Source organism: Gymnogyps californianus, chromosome 1 (assembly GCF_018139145.2).
Source record: "Gymnogyps californianus isolate 813 chromosome 1, ASM1813914v2, whole genome shotgun sequence".
NCBI lineage: Eukaryota > Metazoa > Chordata > Aves > Accipitriformes > Cathartidae > Gymnogyps > Gymnogyps californianus.
This window is the reverse complement of record NC_059471.1, coordinates 171,748,623-171,762,064: the sequence shown is the minus strand read 5'-3', so window position 1 is coordinate 171,762,064 and position 13,442 is coordinate 171,748,623.

Below are 13,442 nucleotides of genomic sequence, written 5' to 3'. Positions count from 1 at the left end.
TTGTTCCCTAGCCTCTGATGGAAGTGTTCAGGGAGCTGTCAGAGGAATGTCATCCAGAGTGAGAGACAGTCCTAACTAGACGAGGAAACAATATCCATAATTTTAACATCGTCAGTAAAGATACAAAAGCCAATGCTGGCATTTCAGCTTATTGGTCAGTGGTGAAAAGCAAGCATAGCAGCATTAAAATGTTAGAAAACACACTTAAACCATACGCTTAAGCCAGATACACAGAGCTGTTAAGGGATATTTTGATGTCTGGGGGACCCTTATTTTCTTGAAATCTCTCACTTCTACCTGTTGCTACCTTCTGATGACCTCACTGCTGTGGAATTGCAGCCTTTCTTTAGTCCTCCTTTTTGGATTATGGCAGCAAAAAAATAGGCAGGCTTATGCATATTTGCCTCTATTTCGCACATTCTTTCAGTGAGATCCTCAGGGTACCTGCCTTAGTCCTAGCTGTGCATTGCCTGCAAAATTAGTGCTGTATTTGCAGCAGCAATGGGTGCTGAATGAAGTTCAAGCCAGAGGAGGCCCTCACAATATGTAAAGATTTGTAAATTCAGACAGCTTTTTTTTCTTTTCTTTTCTTTTCTTTTTTCTGCAGCTCATAATTGCCTTAAGTTTAAAAATGTTGTTTTGAAGACCATTAACTCAGATTGCTACCTTGGCTTAAAGAACTGCCTCTTGATATGGACAATTTTGTTTTATAAAGGCAATTACTGAGAGATTTGCTGTCTTTCTCTGTCTCCACAGAGGAGCACATTTTTCCTGCATATTCCTTTGCTGATGTTTTTATGAAGTTCATAGATGAATAATTATACCAATTATTCAGAAACTTTACACTTGTTTATTTCTCATACTCCTAAAATATTGGATATTGTCATACAGAGCAATTGCAGAAACCTCTCAGTTATTTCTAATGTAGAATTAAATGTAACTGAGATTTAATTTGTTTTTATATATTTTTAATAGTTACCATCCATAATCTTACAAATGCCCTATACAAGAAAAGTGAAACATAGAGAAATGAATAATTTTATCATCTCTGAAGCATATATTTGTTAGATTTTCTTTAAAAGAAATATTAAAAAATAATAGTTACTGTTCTCAAGGTTAAATGTGGTGATAAAATAAGTCTTCAGCTTTCTTGAGTCTTGCTTGTGGTATATTATAAAATGTGCTGTTTTCTGTCTTTTCTATTATAAGTCTAAACTTTGTTCTATGTTTCAGGTAAGAGGTTAATGACTGTGGTGTGAACAGAGTGGATGAAATGTGGAGTTTGCAGATTAAAAGAGATTTAATTTTGCGATGTATGATTGTGGCTATGCCTCATATCCTACTCTTAACTAACACACAATGGAGACATGATAATTTGGTCTTGTTCTTTATTCTTTTTCCTCAAGATTAGTTATCAGTTTGCACTATGCGGTATCAAACTGAAGATGCAAGCCACCACTATAATACTTGAGTGTAAGAGGGCAGAAAGAGGAGCAGGTTCTTCTGAAATTCCCCAAGGTTCCAGACTGATCATTGATGTTCTCCACATCCAAAATATTGGGCTGACTGAAGGCAGTCATAAAACAAGAGTGGCAGAGAACCTGCAAAATAAAGTATACTGACTTCTGTGACATAACGATAGAGTCAGAACTTGTACCTTGCTGTCCAGGAAGCAAAGAAAGTGGAGGGGGGGGTTGATCTTCACAAGGAACCTGGGGAATGAGATTTTCATTGCTACCAAATTCAAGCATTCAGAAGTTGTGAGTGAGGCTGCAAAAACCTGCAAATAAATAAATAGATAGATAAATAAATAAATAAATAGCCCTGACATCTAAATAAAGTAATAAATAGACATCAAATGATTATTTCCCTCCATTTATTGGACTGCCAGGGAGCATCTGAATCACATTTTTAAGCTTTGTCAACAAGAGGAGCTAAACCATATTTGTCTGTTTTTATTCATTGCTACTGAAAATTGACATTCTCATCCAATCTCTTGAATCCAGCAGGTGTCACAGTAAGACACAAAAGCACGATGTTGATGATCAGATTTCAAAACCTGTCAGATCCAGGATACTTGGATGGGTCTGACAGACCCAATAATCAGACAGTGGACTAGAAAGAGCTTTGTGGTACCTCATTAACAGGCAAGCTTTGGCTGGCTGAATGACTCCTCTGAGGTGGCAATATGGGGAAATGGCATGGGAGCCACCCAGGAACTTTTGGAGGGGTGGCAGCTATTAAGAAACATAAAGCCTTCAGGAGCTGTTAGTTACCCAACTAAGACGTGCTTTTTCCAAGTAGATAAGAGCGTACAGCTGTTGTCTCAGGAGACTCCTCACATCCCCTCATACAGAAGGAAAAGATGGGAGTATACATAACTGGACTTGAATTACCAAGGAATAGCATTTGTCTGTTTGAGCTCCCAGTGGGTCAAGTACCCGTCTGTTTTGTCTCGAAAGTTACAGTGCAGTATTAGTCTGGAACCATTTTCTATTTCACTCTTGAAGTTCAGTTGTAGGAATCTTTTGTAGGATGTGTTTCTCTTATGTGTACATAAGGGGCTTCTCAGATAGTCTACACATTGCTTCCATAAATGACTGCCAGCAGCCTGAGGACCTCTGTCCAGATGTAGTGTCTAAGCTGCTTAACAAAGTGTTAACAGTATGTGAATGAAAAACTGCTGGGTTTGTATGTCAGTGAATCTGATCTTGAGGATAGACTGGAAATGTCCTAAAAGACAATCTTGACATCATTATTGCAGCTTTTTCTGATTCATTATTTAAAAATCCAAGCTGCATAACAGATTTTTGTAATCCAATATTTTAGAATTTAAGATTTTTCCCCCTTATAAATATTTACCTCAAGGTCTAAAATAAATGTGTACACAAAAAAAAAAAGAAAAAAGAAAAAAGAACTAGTGTGTGCTATATTGTGCATTATTTTCTTCTAGAAAGTTGTCACAGAGCAATATGACTTGGGAATAATTTTGTCTGGAATGAATGGTGTGGTTCCTCCAAAATTTTTTTTCAAAACCATATTGTTTGTATGTAAAGACAACTGTTCCTAGCATCTAATATTTTAACGCCTTTTATTAGAATGCAAAAAACAATTTAGTTGATTCAATGAATACTCCCTATGCTTAAAAAAAAATCCTTCTCCTCCTCCTCAAAAAAAAAAAAAAAGATTTCCTATTTTATAGCAGGTATAGAGAAGGTCTTAGAAACAGTTTACTTAATAGTTCTTGCATGAATGAAATCTCTTGGTTATTTTTGTGTACTACCAAGTCCTTAGGGTAGTTGTATAACCCATATACTGCAGTTGTTGTTGTATTTTGGTATCTTATTTAATGATCTTTTAAATAAATAGCTGTTTGGAACAGACAACATGCCTTTTGTTCTATTCAAAAAAAGAGGAATCAAAAAAATAACACCACATGGGGCAAAGGTATATGTGTATGTACCCACGAATGAAGAGTTTATTCAAATTATTCTGAATTTTACAGCAAATAAAGTGTAGCTTATGGGGATATGTAGCCATGGAATACTATGGTACCATGGTACTTTTGCTGTTTGCTGTAGAAATAGACAATAATGACACAAATTTCTAAATGATTGTCTTTAATATGCAGAAGACACTGAAGTACTAGGATTGCAGCTGCTTTTGAAGACAAAATCCTTGGTGAATACTTAACTTCCATTCTCCTCAAAAGTTCCTGTTTACTGAAGGCAGTTTTTTCATTACAGTGGAGTTAAGAGTTACTATTCCAAGACACTGCCTGTGGAGAATGAGGGAGTTATGAACACTATAATTTGGGTTTTTTATAAATATTACATGTACCTCCACTTTATCTTTGTGGTTTTACAGATTTCTGTGTTAGAAAGCTGAACTGAAAGGGGCTGTAAGGGAACAAGTAAATGGGAAACAAAATACAGACATATAAGGGACTTAACGAGAAAATGTGGGAAGATGTTAACTGGGTATTCCTTCTGTCTGGCTCCAACCAAAGAGTGTCAGAGCTGGCTGAGTCATGGGTCGTATGTATTTGGAGAGAGGGAGGGAGGGAGAAAGGGAGGGGAAAGTCAGGGAGAAAGGAAGAAAGGGAATCTAATACAGAATTAAGTCTTGCTAGGTTAGTGTTAGTTGAGGACTAAAGTGTACATAGGCTGTATGAACTAGAAGATACAGGATATTCTGAAAAAAGGGGAGTTCCCAGCAGAAGATAGTAAGGGCAGCCATCTGGCACCCCATTCACAACACTTTCCCTGAATCAAGAAAAACAGCTTGAAACTGAGAGGTTTCAAATTGAGAGTTTTTAAGCTGAAACTGGAACAACTAAAGAAAGCTGATCAGGAAAAGGAGAGTGGGTGGCAAAGGTCAGGAATGACATAAATTAGAGTCAGTTCAATCATTCAGTAAGATGTGCAGAGCCAGAGTATCGATACTGAGTAGGGCAGAAATACAGATTGCTGTTAATAGTTTGGGGTTATCATCATCAATCTGTCCAGGTTTGAGAAGGCTTGTGGTTTGAATCTGTGTCTCAAGCAAATTAGCACCATTTTCTCATGCTGGTCTCAGAATTCCTAATTCCTTGTCCTACTTCAAATTCCTGTGTTGTTATTTACTCTGGTTCACTTAGCAAGTTCCCTAATAGGGGTGAATCAAATATTAGTGAAATAAAAATAAATTACATATAGTGCATTTAGCATGTATTAAAAAAAATTTACCAGAGAAAAATATTGAGTCATATATGAACTGAATTTTATCCCATTTTACATGTATCCAGTTAAATTTTCCATTTAAAGTCTCAAATTCTACTAAAATTACATTAGTCTGTAGTTATACAGATTAGTTTTCTTCCCACTAGCTCTTAAATATAGATTTGTTATTTTCTCTTTGTATCATACTAGTCCAAGATGTATATATTGTTAAAACCAATATCTGCAGCTTCAGAATTCAGATCTATTTCTTTGAATGTTGGCATGGAGCTTACCCAGAACCCTGTCTCAATCCTCTGTATCATTCATGCTCTGATAATCTTTAGGAAGTGTAGCAAAACATTCCTTTTCAGAAAAATGACACTCAGCTAGCCATCTCTTTACATCCTTTACACTCCCAAAGAAACAAAGACAGACAGAAAGACTTGAAAGTAATTTCCTATTCCACAAAAGAGTTTTGAACTAAGAAAACAGAATTAGAAAGTAATTTTGTATAAGCTTCATTATTGCTCATGATTGCATGTGGAAATTTTTGTATAAGCTTCATTATTGCTCATGATTGCATGTGGTAACACCTCAGGTTTTATGGTTTTTCTATGTTAATAAGATATTTTGAATGCTAGAAATATCTAAAACTAATATCTAGCACTAACATCTAATGCTAACATCTGACGCTATCTAACACTAGCATAGAGAAGATTATGCTTTAGGGAAAATTCACCTTTGCTTAGAGGGTTTAAATATGATCTGTTTCCCACTTTCTTCTTTCTATGTAAGTAAATACTTATTACTAAAGTAAAGTAAGGAAATTACTCTTTGAACACGCTAAGGAATATCTTTGTTAAATACTTGTATATTATTTAGGACAATGAAGAAGTCCAGGGACTATTCTAATACAAACTATGCCTAGGTAATAAAAGCTTTACTGAAGGGTTGCTGCACATGCTTTTCAGTTAACCTGAAAAGAACAAATTTAGCTTTTCATAATGTTTTTTTTTTGGTGGTTTTGATCTTTTTTCTCTGTATTTCCATTCTTAGCGCATTCTATTCTGTTTACTCTACAGGGCTCTGGTTTGTTGCTCTGCTTCAGATAGGATGCTCTTACAATTGGAGGGAATAGAGAAGGCCAAATGAGGGTGTGTGGTTGCAGAAAACCCCAGTCCCTTCACTTTAGCAAAATGTGCAAGTCTTCAGGGTTCAAACCTGGATGATTTCTGCATGGCCAGCACTCTAAATCAGGTTTCCTTTGAATGTTAATGATACAGAAAAAGAACAGTAAAATATCTGTTGAGAACCCACTCACTGTGTCCAGAAACTGAAATGATCCAAGATTGCTGATATTAGACTTCATGCAAAAAAATCTGTAAGCCTACATTTCTGAATCCCATGTTGTCATGTCCTTTGGGGGAAAAAAAATACCTATGAGAAAAATACCTCAGAGAAACAATCTCTGTGAAACTTCTCCTTCAGTGTAAGATCAAGGAGTGGCATTGGGAACTGTAGCTTTTATCAGACAGGCTTCACAGATAAAAGTTTAGCAAGAAACTCCAGAAATTTATATTCTTTTAAAGAAAGTAATCTGGAACTGGTCTTTGAAAAAATTAGATTTTCTTCATGTGTCTAGTGTAATTGTGGCAAATCAGACAGCCTACTTCAATGCATGGTTCTCTGACCTGGTCCTGAAATCCGTGTTTCTGTAACCTGGATGGATATAGATTATAAACAAGATCTCTCCTGAGCATTCAACAAGGCAGAAGGCAAAAGAAGATATGCTGTGCTAAAACATTTTTTATGCCTTATTAGCAGCTTTCAGTAGTGTGTGAAGAAACATAATGTACTATTTGTACCACTTTCCAAGGCATGTCTTCATGTGAAAGAAGGAGCTGACATTTACTGTGAAAAGTAAAGTCTTTATTTAGATAGAGTGAATGTTAAAATATCTGAAGCATGGTGCTTGTAAACCTGATTTCTGTTCACTTAAGCACTTCAGTGCTTTTCTGCTAGAAGTGCATCTGCCCCTTTGAGGATCCTGAAAGTCTCTCTGACTCATCTTCCTTAGCTAAACTTTTACCAAGAAAATGTGGTTGGCAACAGGTGTGAAAGAGAAAGGATAGCTCAGATTCACCATTATAGATATTCATTGAGACTGATAATATAGAAAGCTAAAGCTTACTAAAACAGTAGAGTTTCGTACGACCTGTTGAAAAGGTTTGGGGAAACAGGGAAAAGGTCAAATAAATGGACAATATTTCTTTTGCTAATATATAGGTACACATACACACAAACACACACTTGTATATGAAGACACTGCACATAATGTCCTTTGCCATATCTCTGTTAAGCTGTATCTCATCACAAGAAGATCTTCGCAGGGATGTTACTTGATTTTTCTGGCCAAAAAATGAATGTCTATGCTTGTTTCATGTATAAAAAAATGCTGAAAGTTTCATAATTCTTGCTGTATATTAGCAGAGCTGGCCAAAATGATGAGCATAGCTGATCTTGTCTAGTGTGGGTGTGAGCTGCACAACTGGGTAGTATGCCTGATGGTCACCTTCCAACATTCACAAAATCAATTCCATGTCCTGTACAGTCACACTGGGCCTGAACTGAACACACAATTTGGAGTGGGAGAAGAGGAAAAGATGTGGTTGACAGAGAAGTCTCAGTCTTCTAAGACAGCAGTAGACGTATAAAAACCCTCAGATACTGCAAAGGTGATAGGAGGGCAGCCTTCTGGAAGCTGGAAATGATGATCAGATAAAATAGCATAGGTGACGCAAACAAAAAATGGAGGAAATGGTTTCTATTAAAGGTAAATGAAGAAAACAGAGACGGAGAGAGATATTATGTTGCTCCCCACATAACATAACATAACATAAACTTTAAAAAGATGTTGCCATCCTTTAAAGTTACTTCCTTTCTGACACTGAGTACAACAAGCTTATGTTTGTCCTCTTCCAAGAACAAGAAACAGCAGGCTCTTACCTGTCCTCCTGGGATTGCAGAAATCAAACTTGTGAGAACTAGTATTTCAATTTTCCTACTGAAGTAGCACCTAGTCAGCAGTAGAAGGTGGAAGTGCACAAGCCAGAGTCTAATCTTGTTTTTTGAGACGAGTAACTGATATGTGCATATCCTACTTCACTTAAAAAAATCTTTTTTAACTGGTCTCTAGAAATTTGGTCCATTCTAAATTACAGGAGATCAGTACTACTCAGCAAAATGGAGTTTCCTCTGTAATGTCTTAAAAGCATCCTGATTGTTGCATGGATTGTAAAAGTAGAGTTACTACAGAGATGAAAGTGCATGAAATTTCATGTGAAGTAACACAAAAGACAATAAGAATAGAAAATACCATCCAGGTCACTGAGTTCAATCCTTCACAATTTTAGACTGGCAAGTATTAGACACTTTTCATGTGGAATTCATCTCATGTAGCTGTAACCATCTGAAAGTCAGATATCTAGGTCTAAGCTAGTTATGCAGAATTATCTATCTGTAACAGTCTACCTTGGACTAGACACTTCAGCTTTAAGTGTTACAAAGATGCCAGATGAATGTTGGTTTGAACCTATAATGAGTCATAGAAGTTTCTCCCTACACAATGATCAACATCAGACGAAAAATATGAGCCAGCAAAAGAACTAATTCCCTGAAACAAAGGTGAAAAAGAATAAAGAAAGATTTGAAGTAATAATCACCTTACTAGTAGTGGTATCTGGTGTCATAGAAAATATTTTTCCAGTACCATGTGAGATATTCATTCAGTGAATGTTTGAGAGAACTATCAAAGATTTAGGAAATATTTTGGAAATTAAAAGGGAAGAGAAATAATATTTCAGATAAAATGGACATAAGGTAAAATTTTAGCCCTAAGTTTATATGTATTGAATTAAAAATTAGATTCTCAGATCTGATAGAAAATATTAGCATGTGGCTATGAGCGTGTTATATACTTGCAGCTAAAGAAAGCCTCAAAGACAATTAACGTAAGGAAGTGTTGAAAAAAGATTGCAGAGTGTGGAAAAATGATTGAAGATTAAATTTTTGTTTCAAAGGATATATTCTGTGAAACTGCTATGGCCACAGAGTGATTAAGAACAAGCTTATTTATATATGGCGGTTTGGAAATTTTTGTCACTGAAAAAATGACAGGAAAGTTTGAAAACTTTCTCTAAAAGGGAAGCTGACTTACAGTGTGTGACAGAATATTGCATATATTGCAATATTTAGGTCTTGATTCAATAAGTATTTGTGAATGTGCTGAAGTTTATGTACTTTGAATAATCTATCTGTACAAACAAATTACTCACCCTTCTTTAACTTATCTTTGTTACCAGTGGCGTGAGTATTGCTTTCTTTTTCATTTTACAGATTATCCAGTGTTCCTGGGTGAATTATGAATCTAAAAGAGATCAACTTTACATTTGTAATTCTGTTACTAGCAAAAAATGTGTTATTGAAGTTTTGGGCTGGCATTCACAATTTTCCTTTCAAAAGTGTTTGTGATTACTGTTGACATCTTTATCAGATTTTATACACTACCAATAGAAAGTTCAGGATTTGATTTAATTTTGGAACCAGAGACTGAAGTTATAAAATTTGCATTTGTATTCCAAAATATTGTCATCAGATATGTAGTCTTTCTTTAAATCTTTAACAAAAATGGAGATAGTGGTGAGTTGGTGAATATTCTGGATGGAGAAGACAAGGAGGAAAGAGAGAGAGGGAGAGAGAGAGAGAGACTCTAAGGATAATGCCCTTTCCCTTGTTTTATAGCAACTGAGTAAGCAACACAGTGTCTTAGACCTTATCGTTGCAACCAGACACTACTTGACCTGTTGTAAAGTAAGGAATCAATTTTTCTAAAGTTGCTAATAGCTCTGCATGCCTCATTTGTACCATGTTAATCAAAATCGCCTTTTAGAAAATGGTACTTTCTGCATGCTGCTTTTTTTTTTCAAACTATTTCAAGCTGAGCACCTACAAACTGAGGCAGCCTGTAACCCATAAACTGCCACTTGAAAATTATTGATAGGTTTTTGATCAAATTCCCTGCTCTAACAATGTTTCAGGCCCATTTTCAGCTGTAAATAAAGCTATGAGTAAATTACAAAAGTTTCCATGACTCTTATGCTCCATCAGTTTCCCAACCCATGGGGAACACTTGATTTTAACAGACAAAACCATGCGTTTTCCCTTCATCTTCTTTTTTGGATGAGGCAGATTAGTTCCTACTGCGGACTTGAGGAGATTACTGGCAATACAAGAAGCTTTTGTAGAGAACGCCGCCAGTTTAGCATGTACCCATGTCACATCAGCCAATTCGTAACCCAGGGTAAGGAGACCAAATGATGAGCTGCTGTTCATGATCAGTGGTCTTATGATGACCTGCGTTATTGGTGAGCAGGCAGCTGAGGAGGCAGCAGTCAACATGGCAGAGAATAATTTGGCAGAATACAGGTGATAGCTGGGAGTTTGGGCTGCTTCATGTTTGGGACGAAAGGGTAGAATATCTGTTTTAATTACGTTTAGCTTCTGAGACTTTGACTTTCACATGAACAGAGGATAATTAGAAAACAGTCCTGCTCCAGGCTTGAAGCCTACTTTTCACATCCACACAGCTTAGGGTGGAGTGTCAGGACTTGTGCTAAGCGTCATATTCCCAGGGGCCCCAAGCTCAGCCTCTGGAACTTACGGATTAGCAAGTTGGACCCTTTTACTTGTGAATGCATATCAAGGCATTGCCTGGAGAGACACAGTGAATAAAGCATAGACAACAGCATTATATTTTGCCTTTTAAGTTTTTCCTTTGTTAAAATCAGTTGCATACAGCTTCCATTCAGTTCAGATGATGAGATAACAGTTTCCTAATAGAAGAAAACTCACTGTATTCTCAGATGAGAATATAAAGTTTTTAACTGGGAGTCCTTCAGCATTTTTTTTTACTTGTAAGCACTTAAATGTCTACATATATAGATTCTAATTCAATACCACAATACTTGGAGGTGAAGTGTAAGAGTATTAACTACCCAGAATAAAGCTTGAAATGTCACGAGTCACATCACCCCTGCCACCAATACCCATGGCTCTTGCAAGAAAAACCCATACCCTGTAAGAGCTTCAAAATTCACTGTTTCTACCAAGTTACCCAGTTCTAGAAGGTGCTGGGGATGCTGATATGGCTTTATGCACACACTCACCTGTTATCTGAGGTAGTTCTTTCAGAATCAGTGGGAATCTTCCTGCATTGAAACCAAGGCCCATCTTTAAGGCAAAGTTAAATCTTCCTTGAGCTGATGTCAAAGCATTCAGAACATTCAGGAGTTATATCATGGTATCTAAATACAGTTTAAGTACTTACTTTGGAGTGCCCAGGACCTTACACTTAATCCACCAGAAAGGTGCACCAGTATTACAGGTGAGACAGAGAGCAAAATACAACTAGTAAACTCTGATAAGAAGAAATAGATGAAAATAGTGTAGTCAGGAATCACTGCTGAAGTGAGATAGAAATATATCAATAAAATATTTTATTGAAAAAAATAATAACTGTGAATATCTCTTCTACTCAATCTGTTGAAAATAAAGCTATCTGACATCTGAAACGATAATGAACAGACTAGAAGGAAAGTCACTTTACTAATGAAGAATTTCCCTTGCTTTTAAGATAATGAGTGGAAACAGTCTTCACGGGTATGTTTTTTTGCAATTTACCACCATCTGGTGGAAGTAAAGAGAAAGACAAAGCTTTTGAGCAGTTAACCTTTCTTGATAAATGGGAAGATTTAGTTTCCTAGTACTAATTGACTTTGACGGGCCCTTAAGGCTTTAGTGTACCAAATCACTCAGAAATATGTGAAATTTCCACACTGCTCTATTCAGCTTATTTACTGCAAACAGTTATTTAATTTTAAGGGATTTACTTTTAAGGGTCTTAAGGATGTTCTTAAAGCTAAATACGCACTTCAGTATTTCTTAATATATCTGCTCTGTAAGACAAGATAGAATTTTGCACATGATGATATAAGATATTTCAAAATATTTTGCTAAACATCAAGCAAGATTTATCATATAGACTACAGGCTATTGCTGTGTATTCTAGGTATTAGTAGAATTTGATTTGTTTCTCTTTCAAAAAATTGGTAGCAAGATGACTTTCTTTTTGTTATTAGGGTTTTTTTCCCCTCATATTTTGGTTAAAATCTTAGGGAAAAAATTTTAGTCATATTGCCCATGCACTTTAGGAGCTAAATTTCATTTTGCACTGCACTGAAAATTCATGTGTTACCAGAGTTCGTGATATATGCTGATAGTATTGGTGCTCTCTCTGTGGTCAGCATGTACTTTCTGTGTTGTCACCAACAAATATTGTTAAATATTGTGAGTACAATAAGATTAGAAATAAAATATATATCCATTAAAAAAAAATCTTACTAGAAAAATATGGGAAAAAAGCCAAATAACTATGTTGATGTTTGTTTTATTGTAGAACTAAATATTCTGGTCTGGAGCTCTTTTCCAGCATCCTCACACTTATTTTTTGCCAGCTGCTAGGTTCCCAGGCTAAATGCTCAGGCATCCCAAATGTCCACCAACTAATTATTTGGGGAATTGGGGTCTGGTACCACCAGATGTTGGGGAATTGGCTGCAGGGAGACCTAAGCAGGCTTATAGCCAGGCACCTTATGCAGCCTTGGACACCAGCAAGTCAGTAAAAGCTTTCCAGGGGAATTAAGAGTCTTGCTGAGCTAGGCGACATGGTCACAGCCAAGTGATCAGCCTGTCTGCCAGTTTCTGCTGGAGTTTTGGCAAGATCAGCCAGTCCACAGGAGTGTGCCAAGGCCAGACAACTGGCATTTTTTGATGGGAAAATGTTTTGTTACAACATTTTGACCAGGCCTAATAGCACACTGTGGATATAACTGTGGCATTGGCTTTGTAACAACTGCCCCTCTCGTATTCAATAGAAGGATCCCCTCTGGTCTCTAGAAAGCCAGAGGGAGTGCAGCTGGCAGGAGAGGGCCTTCAATGGTGTAGAGCTGCTGATCCCTTCCAGCGTGCCAGGGAGGAAGAGATCTCAACAGTGGCATAAGAAAAATGTTGAACATGACATATGTTCACAAAGGCTGCCACATGTACAAGGTGGGATAGGATCTGTTTCTCTTGCTTGCTGTTCTCCAGTGAGGCTGTGTTCAGGATGACACAATTCGTAGCTGGACCTAGCACGTGCGGACACCTGCTTATGGGCCTGGGTGCTGCCCTTTGCAAGAATAGGGGCTAGCTGTTAAATTTGGTTCAATATCCAGAGTTTGACTCTCCTCCTATTTACTAAAATCTGGAAGGGCTCAGATGCAACTTTTAAAAAATTAGGACTTTGTTTCTGTAAAATCATAATCTTGTATAGATTAAAAGTGTTCTTTTTTTATTTATTTATTGTAATTTCAATTAAATTTTGAAGCAAAAGCCTAGAATAATTTAATTGTACTATATAAAGCAGGTATCACTTTCATAGTGCATCTAAGCATGTGGGACAGGGGCTTCAATTCCACTGGGAACAGAGGATCGGGTTTAAGCTATACTGCTGAAGAGAAAATGGGAAACCTACATCCAGTGGAAAGTGCAGCTAAAATGACTCAGAAGATTGTACCATTTTAATGCCACAGATATTTATGAAAGCAAGGAATCCATCTATCATAATAATATTGAACAGCTTTGTTA